The sequence below is a fragment of the Phodopus roborovskii genome, unplaced genomic scaffold (assembly GCF_943737965.1).
Source record: "Phodopus roborovskii unplaced genomic scaffold, PHOROB, whole genome shotgun sequence".
Lineage (NCBI taxonomy): Eukaryota > Metazoa > Chordata > Mammalia > Rodentia > Cricetidae > Phodopus > Phodopus roborovskii.
In genome coordinates this window covers 9030613-9045832 of record NW_026126516.1, presented here as the reverse complement: position 1 = coordinate 9045832, position 15220 = coordinate 9030613, and the positions used below count along the sequence as shown (strand labels likewise).

At 47.0% G+C, this 15220-nt stretch overlaps 1 protein-coding gene across 2 annotated transcripts in view; it reads right to left on the bottom strand.

Annotated features, from left to right (window-relative positions):
• The window catches only part of Wdr25 (WD repeat domain 25), a 135172-nt gene that overhangs the window by 56085 nt on the left and 63867 nt on the right, over positions 1 to 15220 (bottom strand). The window lies entirely within an intron of this gene.

The following is a 15220-nucleotide window of genomic DNA, read 5'->3' as shown; positions in this document are numbered from 1 at the left end:
AATTCCAGGAACCAAACTCAATCATCAGGCTTGCTTGGCAAGCAATTTCACATATGCTGAGTCACTCACTGTACAGGCCCTGAAAGTTGTTGCTTTTGCATATATAATCAGGAATGAATGTTAGATGTTGCCAAATCCATCTACTGAAATGGTCTTATGGCTTTCTCTTAATAGCTCATCACTAATATTAAGTTCCATCAGCAATCACTGTACTGATTGATCTTCAAACCCTGCACTAAGCTCCCATTCCTGGGACTGACCCTGCTTAGTCATGATATTTTAAGTGGATAGTTGGACGGATTTGCTAAAGTCTTTTGTCAAAAATATTTTGCCAGCTCATCAGAGATATTGGATGGATGCTCACTTCTATGTCTTTTTCTTGTCTTGGTGTCAGGAGAACTAGTTAGGGGAGGTGTTCCTCTTCTTTGATGTTCTGAGAGTTAGTGCAGCCTAACAACATCCCCATGCTGAGTGGCTTGGACAGCAGATGCTGATACAGCTCCAGAGGTTGGAGTTCTGAAATGAAGGGAGCAGCAGGAGCTGGGCCTCTCTGAGGGTGGGCTGGCCCCTTTCTCTTATGCCCAAGTGCTGCCTTCATGTCTGCATGCCTGTCTTCCTCTATGCATGTCTGTCTCCTGAGCTCCCTTTCTATGGACACTAGTCACACAACACTAGAACCCGCCCTATGGCCTCATTTTGCAACAATTGCCTCTATACAGACTCAATCTCCAAATGTGGTTGTGCTGTGAAATACCAGGGGTTAGGACTTTGAAAGAGAAATTAAGGGTGATAGGGATACGTGTAATTCAACCCACAGCAAATGGATATTCCTTTTCCTTAGATGTTTGTTAAAACTCATTAGTGAAGCCATTAGGGCCTAGAGTTTTCCTTGAGGGAACAGTTTGAACTAAAAATTCAATTATTTCCATAGATATGAGATATGTTTCTTCTTGGGTAAGCTTTTATTATTAGGGTCTTCTGGGGGATTGTTCGTGTCACCTAAGTTGTGGCGTTCATTAGCACACGCTGATCATGCATTACCTCTATATCCTTTTAATATCCATAGCATCTATAATTAGCACACTCTAATCATCTCTCATATTGGTAATTTGTGTCTTTTCTCTATATTCTTGATTCTAGCTAACAGTTTAGAATTTTCATTCATCTCAGAGAACCACCTCCTGAGCTGGGCGTGGTGGCTGGCTCCTCTAACTCCTCACTCAGAGGAGACCGAAATGGAGCATCACTGGGAATTCAAGGTCAGCCTGGGCCTGAGACATGGTTCAGAGGCAACAGTGCTTGTTGTGCAAGCCTGATGACCTGAGTTCGATCCCCGGAACCCACGGTAGAAGAAGAAAACAACCCCTGAAAACTGTCCTCTGATCTCTCGTGTGTGTCATGCATGCAACACACATACTAAACAGAAGTTTTAAATGTCCAAAAATTAAAAAGGCAGCTTTCTACTAGCTGGTTCCCTTTGCTACTTCCTTTCCCTCTATTTGAGGTCCTTCTGCTCTGTCTTCCTTTATTTGTTTGAACCCGGTTGCTTGGCCTTTCCTGGTGTTTAAATGGAAGCTAAATTCACTGAAAATCTCCCCTAACAACCTAAGTACTGGCTGCTCCAACCCTGCTGCAGGGTATTCTTGCCTGCCCTCCCTTGGAACACTTCTTAGAACTGAGTTTTCTTAAACGTTCAGCGTGCTTTGTTTGTTCTGTCTGTGGTGAGGTTGGGGCTGGAACCCAGGCATGCTAGACACAGATTCTACCACTGAGACACACCCCAAACTGACCCTTCGGTCATCAGAAATGTGTCTAGTTTCCAAATATCTGGGAGTTTCCCAGTTATCTTCATTATTGACTTTTTTTTTTTTTTCTTGCCTAATCCAATCCTAGGAAATCAACTAAGAATGTTTCAATACTTCTGAGTTTCCCAATTAATTTGTTTCACGGTCACACCATGGCTATCTTGGTAGATAGTCCACGTGCACTTGAAAGGAATTTGTGCTCTGCTTGGGTGATGTGGAGAGACGCATGGATGTCAATCAGGCCAGCTAGTGACAGTGTTGTCCCAGTCTGCCGCATGTAAACTCGTTTTCTGTCTATGTGATCTACTGATTATTGAGAAAAGGCTGGAAATTCTCAAGCCGTTGGTTTTACTGTTCATACATCCCGTCCTGGCAGCTCTACTTCTGTGTGTGTATAAATATCTATGTGTCTGGTGTTACACACCTTGGGGGTGCACTGTGATGAACTGATCCCTCCTGTTATTATAAGATGACTCTCTTTATCCCTGTAATATTTCTGCTCTGAAATCTGCTCTGCCTGATATTTATGTAGCCACGCAAGCTTTCTTTTATTACTGTTAGTATTACTTATCTTCCTCCATCCTTTCAACTTAACCTTTTTCTGTTTTTATATTTAAGGTGGGTTTCCTGCAGGCACTGTATAATTGTGTACTGCCTTTCCATCCAACCAAACAATCCTTGTCTTTTAAGTGGAGTGCTCAGACCTTTCCACCTGCTTTTGATAAGGGTTAAGTTTGCTTTGTTTACCCAGCTTGCTGTGTTTTCCTCATTCTCTGCCTCTTTTCAATCTTTTGTTATTTCATTATACTCCCCATCCTTAGGACCCATAACCATAAATCTTTCTCTGTTTCTCTTATTCTTAATCACTTTAAGGTTTACAGCACACATCTTTAAATTATCCTGACCTACTCTCAAGCCACACTATTTCCCGTACGTAAGAACAAGAAAACAATGCATCCCGTTTCCCCATCTTTCATCATGTATGTTACGTCGCTACACGTTACTGCACGCTGCATTACAATTTTACTTCAAAAGGTCAATTGTCATTGAAAGCCATTTTTAAATAAGAACAATGTTTATATTGCCTCCAATGTACACTGTACATTCTCCATTGCACACTCACCATTCCTGGAACAGAGGGAGAATCCCTCCCCCACATCAGTTCCCCTCTGCCTCAAGAACTCCCCTTCCTACTGAAAATTTTCCATAATGCAGTTTTGCTGGTGATGCATCATTTTGGCTCTTAAGTGTCTCAGAAAGTCCTGTGCCTTTGTCGTTTCAAGACCTTTCACTGAGGACTGTGAGCAAAAGGTTCCTGAAATGACCTCACCTTCCAATGAGCTTTTGCAAGGCCAGTTCTCTGATTAGAACTTCAGGAACTGTGGAGAGGTTGGAATGTCGAAGACCCAGGACCTAATCATATTTACCTTGAGCTACCTTTCCCAGTAGCAGGTGAAATCTTTTGGGATACATTAACCTGCGACTAGCTTTCTTTGACCCAAAGACTAAGAAACCATCTGAGGACTGGAACGGAGACTCCCCTTAGCTTAACCCACCCACATGATGCTCCACAAATGCATTTGAAGAGTGTCTTGACTTATGACTTTGTCTTGTTACTATAAAACCCCAGTCACATGGGAACATGAACTTGGAGCAGCCCATACCTGTTCCCAGGCCATGCAAATGCTCATCTGTGGCTCAATAATAAAACATCTCTATTCCCACTGAGATGAGGATTGTGATTGGTTGTTTTCTAATTAGTGTTTTCAGGGTTTTTGTTTGTTTGTTTTGTTTTGTTTTTTGGTTTTTTTTCTATTCTTATTTATTTCTATTATGTGGATGGGGGTTTGCCTGCACATATGCTGGTGTACCACAGGCATACCTGGTGCCTGAGGAGGCTGGAAGCGTGAATCAGATCCCCCTAGAACTGGAGTTATGATGGGAGAGTGTCCTTCTGTATATATGTGTTTCTCTTACTGGTTGATTGATAAACACTGATTGCCCAGGAGCCAGGCAGGAAGTACAGGAGGCGCTACAGGACGAGGAGAATTCTGGGAGAGGATGCAGGCAGAGAGGCTGCCAGGGGACACCACGCAGCGGATGAAGGAGTAACATGCCAGATTACGGGCACGCCACAGCCTCGAATATTTTAATAGAAATGGGTTAATAAATAAGAGAGAGCTAGCCAGTAAGAAGCCTAAGCCACTGGCCAAACAGTTCATAGTTAATATAAGCGTCAATGTGTTTATTTGGAACTGTGTTTATGAGGGGCCAGCGGGATAAGAACCTCCATCTTCAAATGGTGCCCAACGTGAGACAAGAATTTCCACGTAAAACCTGCCAAAAGCTTAAAAAGAGATTCTACATACAAAAGAAGAGACACACACGCACAGCTTCTTGGTAGAGCATTTTCTCAGGTGGGCTCTGTTTGCTTGAAGCCAGCGGAGACTCACAGCCCTTTCAAGGGAGGCTTCCTGACTCGGCATTAGCGGCACAAGGTATGCATGGCTCTTTTAAGGGGCCCTGCTACCAAACAATTAAGTGGTGTTGGTGAGCAGCCAGTGGCATGCTTCATGGTGGAGACACGAACCTAGAAACTCTGCCATGAAGCCTAGAATCTCAGAAAGCCAAGAGATAGAGCAGGGCCAGCCGCCGCTTGAATCTTAGCCATGCAGATTAAAGACTCATGTGGCGAGAAAAAGATAGAGATATACAGTAAAGACAGATTCAGATGAAGAAAAACCTCCAAATGTTTTACAGTGTGTTTAAAAATATACATAGGCTTGGGAGAGAAAACAAAAAGGATTAAGTCCTTAAAAAAGAAATAGAGGAGCTGGGTGTGGAGGCACACTCCTTTAATCCCAGCACTCAGGAGGCAAAGGCAGTTGGATCTTTAAGAATTCAAGGCCAGCCTGATCTACAGAGTTAAAAAAAAAAAAAAAGTAATTTTTAAAAAAGCCATGTACAGATGGGAAATATACAGAGTCTACATACTCCATGTTATGGTGTTGTCTGTGAATTGTCTGACTGCTGAGGAAGGAGTAACAGCTGCTAAAAGACACTTGTTTATAAATGCTGCTGGAGTAATCCAACCTACACACTTTAAAAATGCCTGGGCTTTAAGGCTAAGTTCGTGTACCTTTGAAAAAGATTCTCCCTTTGTTTCCACAGAAAATAAAAGTCTATGGATTCCCTCCAGACTAATATGGAATCCAACATCTAAACCAGCTGAAGCAATGTAGCCTCAGACTACTATGGCCAGGATTTGGCCAGGTTTCTGGTTTTTCTCAGGATCCCCATGGTATTGACAGCACCCCTAAACAGCAGGAAGCAGTTTGGAGAGAATGATTCCCAAATTCCCAAATATTGTCTATAAATGTTTTTCATTTAAATGGGGTTGGTTATAAATGGTTAACGATCATAGTCAATCTCCTTCTAAATAAAAAAAGAGGAATATGATATAGAAATGAATACTTTGTATTGGTATGGACTTTGGTTTATTGATACAATAATAAATAATAGCAGAGCACATTTATTTACTTACTTATTATAGCATATTTTATTAGGGTTTTTCATGATAATGAGACACAACTGTTCCTGGCAACACCAACTAAATCAGAAAGGAAGATGAGCATCGAAGAGACTCACTATGCCTTCAACATGGCAAGCCTGACTAACCATTTGGGAAAGAAACTGTTATGCTGTATAAACTGGACATGCAGGACCCACAGGAAAGTGACCGCTGAACTTGAAAAAACAAGATGGGACAGTCCTTCAGGGTTCCTGCTTCATGGAAGAGTCTGCCAGACAGTCTGCAGGACACAGAGAAACAATGAATGACAAACTGCCAGTACAGGCAGGACAGTTTCAGATTTCCTGCTTCAATGAGAAGTCTTGCCAGACACCCTAGACCTATAGGCTGAGGGTGGACGGCCCCAACACTGCAGAGGAACTTTGGGTGACTGTGAGATGTCTCTGTCAAGCCTAGAGTTTACATACTATCCTTCTGGGGTCTTAGATGGAGTTGAAGACAGATAATTATGGTTTTCCTCAGTTATGATAAAAGATAACTTACATAGAAAACTTCAGACTCACAAAGATAGGACAGATGATGGAATATTTTCTTTAAATTTTGACCAATGTTGATGGACTAAATATTGTTAACTATAGTTCTTGATAACTGTTTTGTTATGTATAAGTTTACTATGTTAAAGTTAAAGTCTTTCTTTTTATTTAGACAGAAAAGAGGAGATGATGAGGGAAATGTCCTTCTGTATATATGTGTTTCTCTTACTGGTTGATTGATAAACCACTGATTGCCCAGGAGCCAGGCAGGAAGTACAGGAGGCGCTACAGGACGAGGAGAATTCTGGGGAGAGGAAGGCAGGCAGAGAGGCTGCCAGGGGACACCATGCAGCTGCTGAAGGAGTAACATGCCAGATTACGGGCACGCCACAGCCTCGAATATTTTAATAGAAATGGGTTAATAAATAAGAGAGAGCTAGCCAGTAAGAAGCCTAAGCCATTAGACTAGCAGTTTATAATTGTCAGTTGTGTTTATTTGGGACTGAAGGGCTGGGGGACTATGTGGAACAAGAACCTCCATCTTCTAAGTTACATGGTTCCGAGCCACCATGTGGGTGTTGGGAACTGAACTTAGATCCCCTGCAAGAACAGCCAGTGCTCTTAACTGCTAAGCTATTTCCAATCTGTGAGTTGTGTTTTAATATGGACAGCATCACATTTTCACTTGCAGTGGTTTGGGTTTCTCTTCTCGGGGCTTTATAATTGAATTTCTTCTGGCATTAATCTTCGTTCCTCTGAATACATTGTGTCTTTTTCTCCTTTTAAGATTTCTAAGTCAAGCATGCATGAGCACCTGAGTCTGAATCCCAAGACGTAAAGCTGGGTGCAGTAGTGTGTGCAAGCCCAGTGTTCCTGGCCAGGCACCTAGGCAGGCACACACAACAAGGAACAAGCAATCCGGTTTCAACTGTCTCAAACAAGAGGGAAGGCGGGAGCCGACTCCTGAGATTGTGCCTCCACGTGCACCACAGCACATGCGCGCACGCACGCACACGCACACAAACACACACACACACACATACACTATGGGGGGGCGTATGATAAGGCTGTCCTGCAACCTGCTATGTACCAAAGATCCACCTCCCTCTTCCTCCTGAGTGCTGCAAACTTTCTTTTTAATAATTTATTTATTTTTATTTTATATGTGTTAGTGTTTTGCCTGCATGTATGTCTGTGTGAGGATGTCAGATCTTGGAGTTATAGACAGTTGTTAGCTGCCATGTAAGTTCTGGGGATTGAACCCGGGTCCTCTAGAAGAGCAGTCGGTGCACAGGCATGCGTGCACACGCACGTGCGCGCGCTCGCGCGCACACACACACACACACACACACACACACACACACACACACACACACTGCAATTTCAAAAAAACTTTTGAGATACTTGGGAACGATCGCCAATGGTCAGCTTTCCCTTTGTTTGGTGAGTCGTGGCTCTTTACTGACCTCAAGGAAACATGACTGAAACTGGGAAGTGAATGCACCCTGCACTTGCACAGAGTAGTCAGTCGGTGTCAGAGCCCAGGTCGTCTCTCTGGCCTCCTTTGCTGGCTTGGAGAACAGCACTGCAGCCAGCTGCTTGGAGAAGGCACTAGGACTCCAGCGGCAACTGTGGATATGCTCTGACTCTCATTCTGTGAAAACCGTTCTCAAGGACTCGGACACCCTGCTGTCTGACGCACACGCATGCCTCATCTGCCTTCCTAGGGAATCTACACTTTTACCACCCTGCCATACCTGGCTTTTCTCCAGTGACGGTCGGTCTCTTCCTGGTCAGCCTTCACCTCCCCCGCCCCCACCCTTCATGTTCACTGTCTGGAAACTGTTCCTTCATTCAGTCTGCTGGTTCATTCAGTCTCCTGGTTCTCCCTACTCTGCCAAAGCCAAACAGCACATAAGATTCTCTTTTTCATAATGCACTTTTTAAAAAGATTTTGAATAAACATGTATGGGTGTTTTGCCTGCATGAATGTCTGTGGAACACAGAGGCCAGATGAGGATGTCTGATCCCTTGGAGCTGGAGTTACAGACAGGTCTAAGTTGCCATGTGGGTGCTGGGAATTGAACCCAGGTCCGCTATAAGAGCAGCCGGTGCTGTTAACCACTGAGCCATAGCTGGTCTGACTTTTTAATCTGCTCTGACAATCTCTTTTCATTGTCTCATTTACTTCATTTAATGTAGTCGTTGATGGAATCAGGCTTCCAACTGCTATTTGTTTTCTTTTTACCTCTCTTTTATTCTTATCTTTCTCCTCTAATGCCTTTTTAAAAGTAACTGAATATTCTGCAATTCCATTTTACTTAGCTCCTGGCCTTTTCACTATCTCTTCACATTATCTCTTAGTGGTTGCTCTGGGGATTGTAATTTACATCCTTAATGTCTTGTCACCTTCTCACAAATAAGACTGTACCAGTTCCAATACACAGAACTATAAATGCGCTTCCCATAAGCCCACCAGTCACCCTGTAGCGTCACATACGGCATTGATGCCTGTCATAAAACACACAGTGCAGCGCTGTCTACCTTCAATGTTATGTGTGGTTTTAATTTAAGGTAAAATTGACTTTCAAACCGCCACACGCATACTGCTGATCCTCCAGTCCTCTCTGCATCCATCCTACCTGCACCAAAGGCAACGAATTCTCAGTCTTCATTCACCCAAACCACGTCCATCTCACCTCATTCCTGAAGGACACTGAGCCACAGCCAGGCAGTCTGCGGTTCAATCGGCCCTTTGGAGGCACTATCCCAGACTCTGAGCACCACTGTTCCTGGTAAGGGTCAGTGATTTACTGCCACAACTCTTCTTGGGTGAGAGTCATTTTTCTCTGATTGAGATCAAGATTTCCACTTGAACCTCCAGAAACTTGAGTATGATGTGCGGGCACTGTGCAAGATTTGCAATGTACAAATTGCAAATCTTGCAATTTCTTTTCTATTAATAATGGACTTGAGACACTTCATGACACTTTGTACTCAGGTATTTTTTTTCTTCCTCATCATTTGGAACTCGAACTGCTCATATCACGACCTTACAACCCTGTCCACACATCCCTGGGCACCTGCTCTTTCTCTCCTTCTTTCCCCTTGGTTTTTAGGCTGCAAAGGCTCCACAGCCCACCCTCCTGTAGTCTGCACTCAGACACTGTTTTTCCACGCTGGTATTCCTACTTGCTTACTTGTAGTTTTGATTTCTCTGCTAAGACTTCCTATATTTATTTCCTGGGGGATGTTTTTCTTTATGCTCCTGGGCAATATCTATGATGGCTACTTGAAAATACACAGTGGCTAATTTCAACATCTGGACCATCGTGGCGATAAGGCTGTTTCTGGAATTTCCAATCCTCCCTTTGCAGTTGCTGTGGTTGCCCCCAACTCTGCCCTCTGCCACGTCAGCAACACTGCAGTCTTTTATGCAACTTTTTAGCACTGGGCCTGCCCACAGGTGAAAGCACACCCACGCGGGAAGCCAGTGCCACCATCTCCCGTCTGCCTGCTGCCTGCGTTTGTGTCCCTACGGTGCTTTCAGGAACGTCACTATTGCACACTGTTGACAGTTGTTAGCTAGTGATGAGAGGGTCAGTCCAGCAGGTACCCTGCCCCCGCTGCCCTAAGCCACGCCTAAATTCCAGGTCTAGGCTTCTGTTTTAAACAGGGGAGAGAGCTGGCGTTGGTTCAGTCAGCATGTCACCCGTTTCTCCGGCCCTCACACCTGCTCCACACACTCCAGCATCTCATTACTTAAGTAAGCATCTTCTCCTCACCCAAAAACTACTTAGGGTGGTTGGGGAATAGAGCAAGAAGGCTGGTGGAGGTGCACAAGTGGCTAGTGTCCACCTCCTACACAAGAGTGGGGTGGAGTGCAGTGAGTCCCCCCCCCCCCCCGTACAAATGAGGACACTGAGGCACACAGGCTCTTTACTGTCCTACAGCTTGGGAAGGCTGCAAGGCAATCTCATGTGGGTTCCTAAGGGCAGAGTACCCCAGCAGCTACCTGGGTGACAAGGGTCTTGCATTTGCTCTCACAGCAAGAACACCACCAGTGCCTTCTTACACCAGCCTCACACCCATTTCCAAAAACGCCCTGCATGCCACAAGATGCAAGGTGTCCCCGGGTATGGGCTGAGGAGAAATTTGACCAGAATCTGTAAGTACATGAGCATTCATTACAGAGAATTCCAAGCACTTACTCTCTCTATTCAACGCCATCAGAACAAAGGACAGTTTTAAATGTCAACAGACGATGTAAAGGGCAAAGGAAAGAGAGACAAACAGATTAAGAGCAAGATATCACAGAATGCTCCAGAGTGGGAGGTGGGGTGTGGGGGATCACCAGGTACAGCTGCTTGAGAATGTGGCCAGCTGGGTCCCCAGCAGGAGACAATGGGGACACAGTGGTATTGGGAGTAACTAGTCCCCTTTTCTAAAGCTCTGTATCTTGTACCTTCTTCCTGGGGGGGGGGGAACAAAACAAAACTCTATTGTCGTGCTTAGCACCTCCCAGCAGGGTGCGCATAGAATGCCTTAAGGACTTCACCAGAATTAAGTAGGTCCTTACCACAACCTGGAGGAACAGGTGTCATCCACTCCCCTGCCAGAGATGGAAAGAGTTCAGGAGATGGCATTGGCTGTTTGTGTTCAACACCACAGAATGATGTATCTTTACAGATGGTTGACAAGGAGCTGGACATGGAGGTGAACATTTACAATCCTAGCAGCAGGGAGCCGAGAGCTAAGAGTTCAACACTGGCCTGGTCTATACAGGAAGACAATATGTTGAACAACAACAACAAAAATGGTTAAAATAGGAAATAATTTCTTTTCCTGCAATTAGAACTTGTGGAATGCAACATAGTCTATGGCCCACAGCAAGCAAAGCAGGGTTGAGCTGAAGCCCATCCCATCTAAAAACTCTTGTAGGTTCTCATCATATGACAAAAGTCCCTGTCAGGTGCCCCACGTAGATTCCCCAGACCTACCCAACTCTGCCTCCCGTGACCAACCCCCACACCAGGCCACCTTCTCGAGCCTTCTCTGCATCCTCCTGCCCCTCACTTGAGGTGCTTCTCTCCTGCTCCGCCTGTCCCCAGCTCCTCCTCACTTCAGGAGAGGCCTTCCTTCCTCCAGAAAGCCCTCCCACTTTCCCCAGGTCAGGTGGAAACTCAACAGATGCTTCCAGGGCACCTAAGACTTCATGGCCATGTGCTCCTCCCCTCCCCCAGGCTGAGGGAAGAGCGTGCGTGCGTGCGTGTGTGTGTGTGTGTGTGTGTGTGTGCGTGCGTGTGTGCGTGTGTGCATGTGTGTGTGCGTGCATGCGTGCGTGTGTGTGTGCGTGCGTGTGTGTGTGCGTGCGTGCGGCTGCCCACTCTCACTCTGCTTCTGGAACTTCTCCCCCACTGTGTCACCTGTGGTGTTTTCGGACTAAGAAGAAACTCATGCTCTGTTATGATGCCCCTCGCTGCACCTCAGACTGTGGTTTAGAACCCCAATGCTCCACACGGCCAGGTGCTTACCCATCTAATGGAGTCCACGTGATCCCTCTCACCCTCTGACATGGCTGTGCCTGGGCCTCTTTATAGATGAAGGAAGGGGCGGAGACCCTATGTGGAAGGCGTTTGTCCAAGCTGTACAGTGAGCTAGGAGAAGGCCGGGGCGCGTGGACAGAGTACTCAAGCTTGTTGTCTAGGAGGCCTGCCCCGTGTCCATAGTCAGGCAGCCCAGAAAGTGCAGAAAGGAGTCAGAGATGCTGGGTCTGACCCTCACACTCACACACACACACACACACACACACACACACAGAGGCAAGAGCGAGCCTGCCAGCCATTCCCACTCAGCATGCTCCTGTGCCGCTGCTCTTTCTGGGGATCCCACTGGATATAAAATTGTCAACCCATTTCCACCGCTTAATGGCTTCCAGTGTTCATAAAACCCCATTTTCAAAGGTGTTGTTCCTCATCAATCCCAGAATCGGAGAGGACATGGCGGGGGCCTGGAACGTGACCCCCCCCAACCCCCGGTGCCAACAGCAACACGCGCACAGCAAAAGGATGTAACGGACTGATTTGGCATGGTGGGAAGCAGTGAATTGCTCAAGTCTGTGAAATGCATTACCTCAATCTCACAAATGGTTTCTGGAAATCATTAGGCTGCAGCAACGCCCTCTGCAAGCCCGCTTCTGCCGCCTTCCCACCCGCTCAGTGGCACCCGGCCATGCTTCAGGCACCACCAAATCCAGAGTGCTCACACCGACCCTCATGAAAGGCAAGAGGATGTCCACAGCTTCCCTAGTAACAGCAAATCAGAGACATGGAAGCTGAGCAGATTTGAAAAGTTCTTCCTTCCTGCCTGGGACCCCTACACTCACCTCCCACATGTGCTGTGCACCCCAATCCACACACGCATGTGTAACCCACATGCCACCACACACGCTCTGCAGTCCACGCACCTGACCTGTCCACACGACGCTCACGCACCTACCTCCTCCACAGCTGCTACCTGCCTAGAAACCATCTTTGACACAGTTCCTGGGAAATAAAGGCTACAGAGACAGTCAGGAATGAGCTGGTGGCTTCCAGCTCACCCAGCACAAGACAGCACAAAGGTCATGCCAGGCCTGGGGCGCCTTCAGGGTGAACATGGACTAGACCCTCACAAATAGTTCTGTGCACACACCAGCTGGAGTGACCAGGATGTCAAAGAGTGGCTTCAGTACAAGCAGATCTGTTTCCCCCATGAAAGTTCAGCAGGTGACCCAAAGGACAAGCTTGCTCATGAGGCGGGTGACAAGGTGCCCAAGGCCCCTGTGCTCATGGTCTCTGTAGTCTGAGGACCTGAAACTGACAGAAACAGCATGGCGAGGACATAGTGGGTAGGAGCCCCTGAGCTCTGCCAGTGTAACAAGCTGTCACATTCGAAAGCAAGCAAAGCAGCCCCTGCAGAGCGGTGTGGGGAACCCCTGCACCAACCGTGGAGGTTGCACTGTCTGTCATTTACTCTTAACCAGAGCTTTCAGATGTGGTACATGACTTCTAGATTTTGTATTTATTTGTTTGCATGCATGTGTGTGGACACGCATGGATATGTCAACGGCACACGTATGGAGGTCAGAGGACAACTCGCAGGAATCAGTTCTTGCCTTCCATCATGCGGGTTCTAAGCACTGAACTCAGGTCACCGGGCTTGGCAGCAAGCACCTTTACCTGCTGTGCCATCTTGTTGGCCCCCAGGGTTTTTAAAACAGGAAAAGAGCCTGTTTAAAACTACTGCTGCTGGGTAGCACCTAGGCTGCTGTTTTGAAATAAGTCATTAGCAGCACTGTGTCTCTTACCAGTTGTGGGGACTCATCTGTACAGACGCTGGTCACCAGCAATGACAGCATACTGGCCACAGCTATCACCTCCAAACACCCTCAGAACCCAAGAGCAATGGCTCACAGTGCCCATTGGCTTCTCCAGATTCGGATGGCCTTACAGCTAGCTACCCTGTCCTCCCCAATAAGGAGGAAGGCATGATGCAAGACTTTTAACAGCTAGGAAGTTTGGGTTGTTCTGGAAGCCTCCTTATTATTTACCTAGATAACCAAGGTAAGGCCTCTTCCCTCACCCCGGTCTCACCCAGGCCCACCCATGTCATCCCCAAGGGGTGATGCTGAGTTGGAACAATGGAGATCTGAACCCCAGTGGCTCCAGCCTTCCCCAGTGGAAGCCAGTTCTGCCATAGTGGGCTAGTACTTGGGTAAGGCTTCAGTCTGCCTCATCCTTACAACTCTACCCTGTCTCAAAATTAAAAGTGTTGTTTTGAGTAAATAAATAAAAGTCTGAGGATATATTACTTGGTATGTCTGTAGTATGCACATGATTCTTGGTTTAATACCGTGTGTGAGCAAACGTGTGTGTGTGTGTGTGTGTGTGTGTGTGTGTGTGTGTGTGCACTCTCGTGTAGAGATTTAAACCTCTTGAAGCTACTGTGGCATATATTACAGACAAAAGAACAAAGCTGAGTCTCTGAGGCACAATTTTATTAGCACCTTGGAGGAGCTCCATATCATTTTTCTTGCAGTAAACATGCAAATCTGGCATTCAAAACAGTCTAAGTTGCTTTATTCTGTGCTTATTTGCATGACTTTTAATGGCAAACAGTAATAAAGTGTAACCGAATCCTCTAATCCTGAATGCGTCAGCCTTTGCCGCAGAGAAACGCACTGATAATAGACTTCAAAGTTCCTAAGAGTACTTGCAGGGCAGAACTAGGAGACATGAGCAGTGCCAGAGGACCAGGTGACACGGAGGACAGCAGAGAGGACACAGATGCCTGCCTCTCCAGGATGCCTCAGGGTCTGCCAGCCTGCTCTGACCCCTTGACCCATGAGGCCTGGGTGAATGACATGCCTCTGAACCTCCACTGCCATAGCTAAGGTTATCTGTTCCCAGGGCCATGGGGGCACATGAGCACATTAAAGCAACAGCAGCAGAGGCACCCAGAAGCCGTAATTAGCTCTTGGCTCTTTCCCAGCCTTCCCTGCCTGCTGCCAAAATCTGTGTTGGTATACACAGGGCCGTGGGCCAAAAAGCCTATCAGGGAGGGGGAGATGAGGTGTCTCTTGCTTCCTTTAAAGACGACCCTCCAGTGGGGCCACCAGCGTGTGGGACTGTACATATGCCCTAGGTTTAGACCCAACACCAAAGCCCCAACACAGGGCCAGTGTAAGTGCTCCTCAGCCAGGTGTGGCAGGTGTGAGAACGGTGGGCACTCTACACAGAACTGGCCTTGGAGGGGCACCATGAGAAGACATGTGTCCTGCCCTTCCCTGGGGCAGCTCTCCTGAAGAGCTCATCATAGGTACACCCCCAAGCCGACCACAAAGGAACCGCCACTGCTCAAGGGACAGAACTGCCACCAGCCACTGGGAGACACACTGTGACGTGCCTCTCGGGAAGCCCAGCCAGGAGTCAGGCAGGGTGTCCTCTTCCTGGGGGCTGCACCTTTGTGGTTGCACAGAGTGCCCCGGGAGCCCGGCAGGCCCAGGCCTTTGTTCTGGAGGTTCGCCCCTCAGAGGGGCCTCCGCTCCCGGGGATGCACGGCCGGCCGGGAAGGGAGCACGCCTGCTGGAGGTGGCCAGGGGGATAAGCACAAAGAGCTTCGCCCAGCGCCCAATTATTACTCATGCGCCATTCAGTCAGCAAATACTCCTCACGCCTTCCAAAGGCCCTCGCTTCACATCAGCCTGCAGCACTCCCAATTAATGAGGGAACAAATTAAACTGTCATTACTTTGGTTTAATTCTGTAATTAAAGAACTTCAAGAGGCGACAGGCTCTAAATAATGCATGC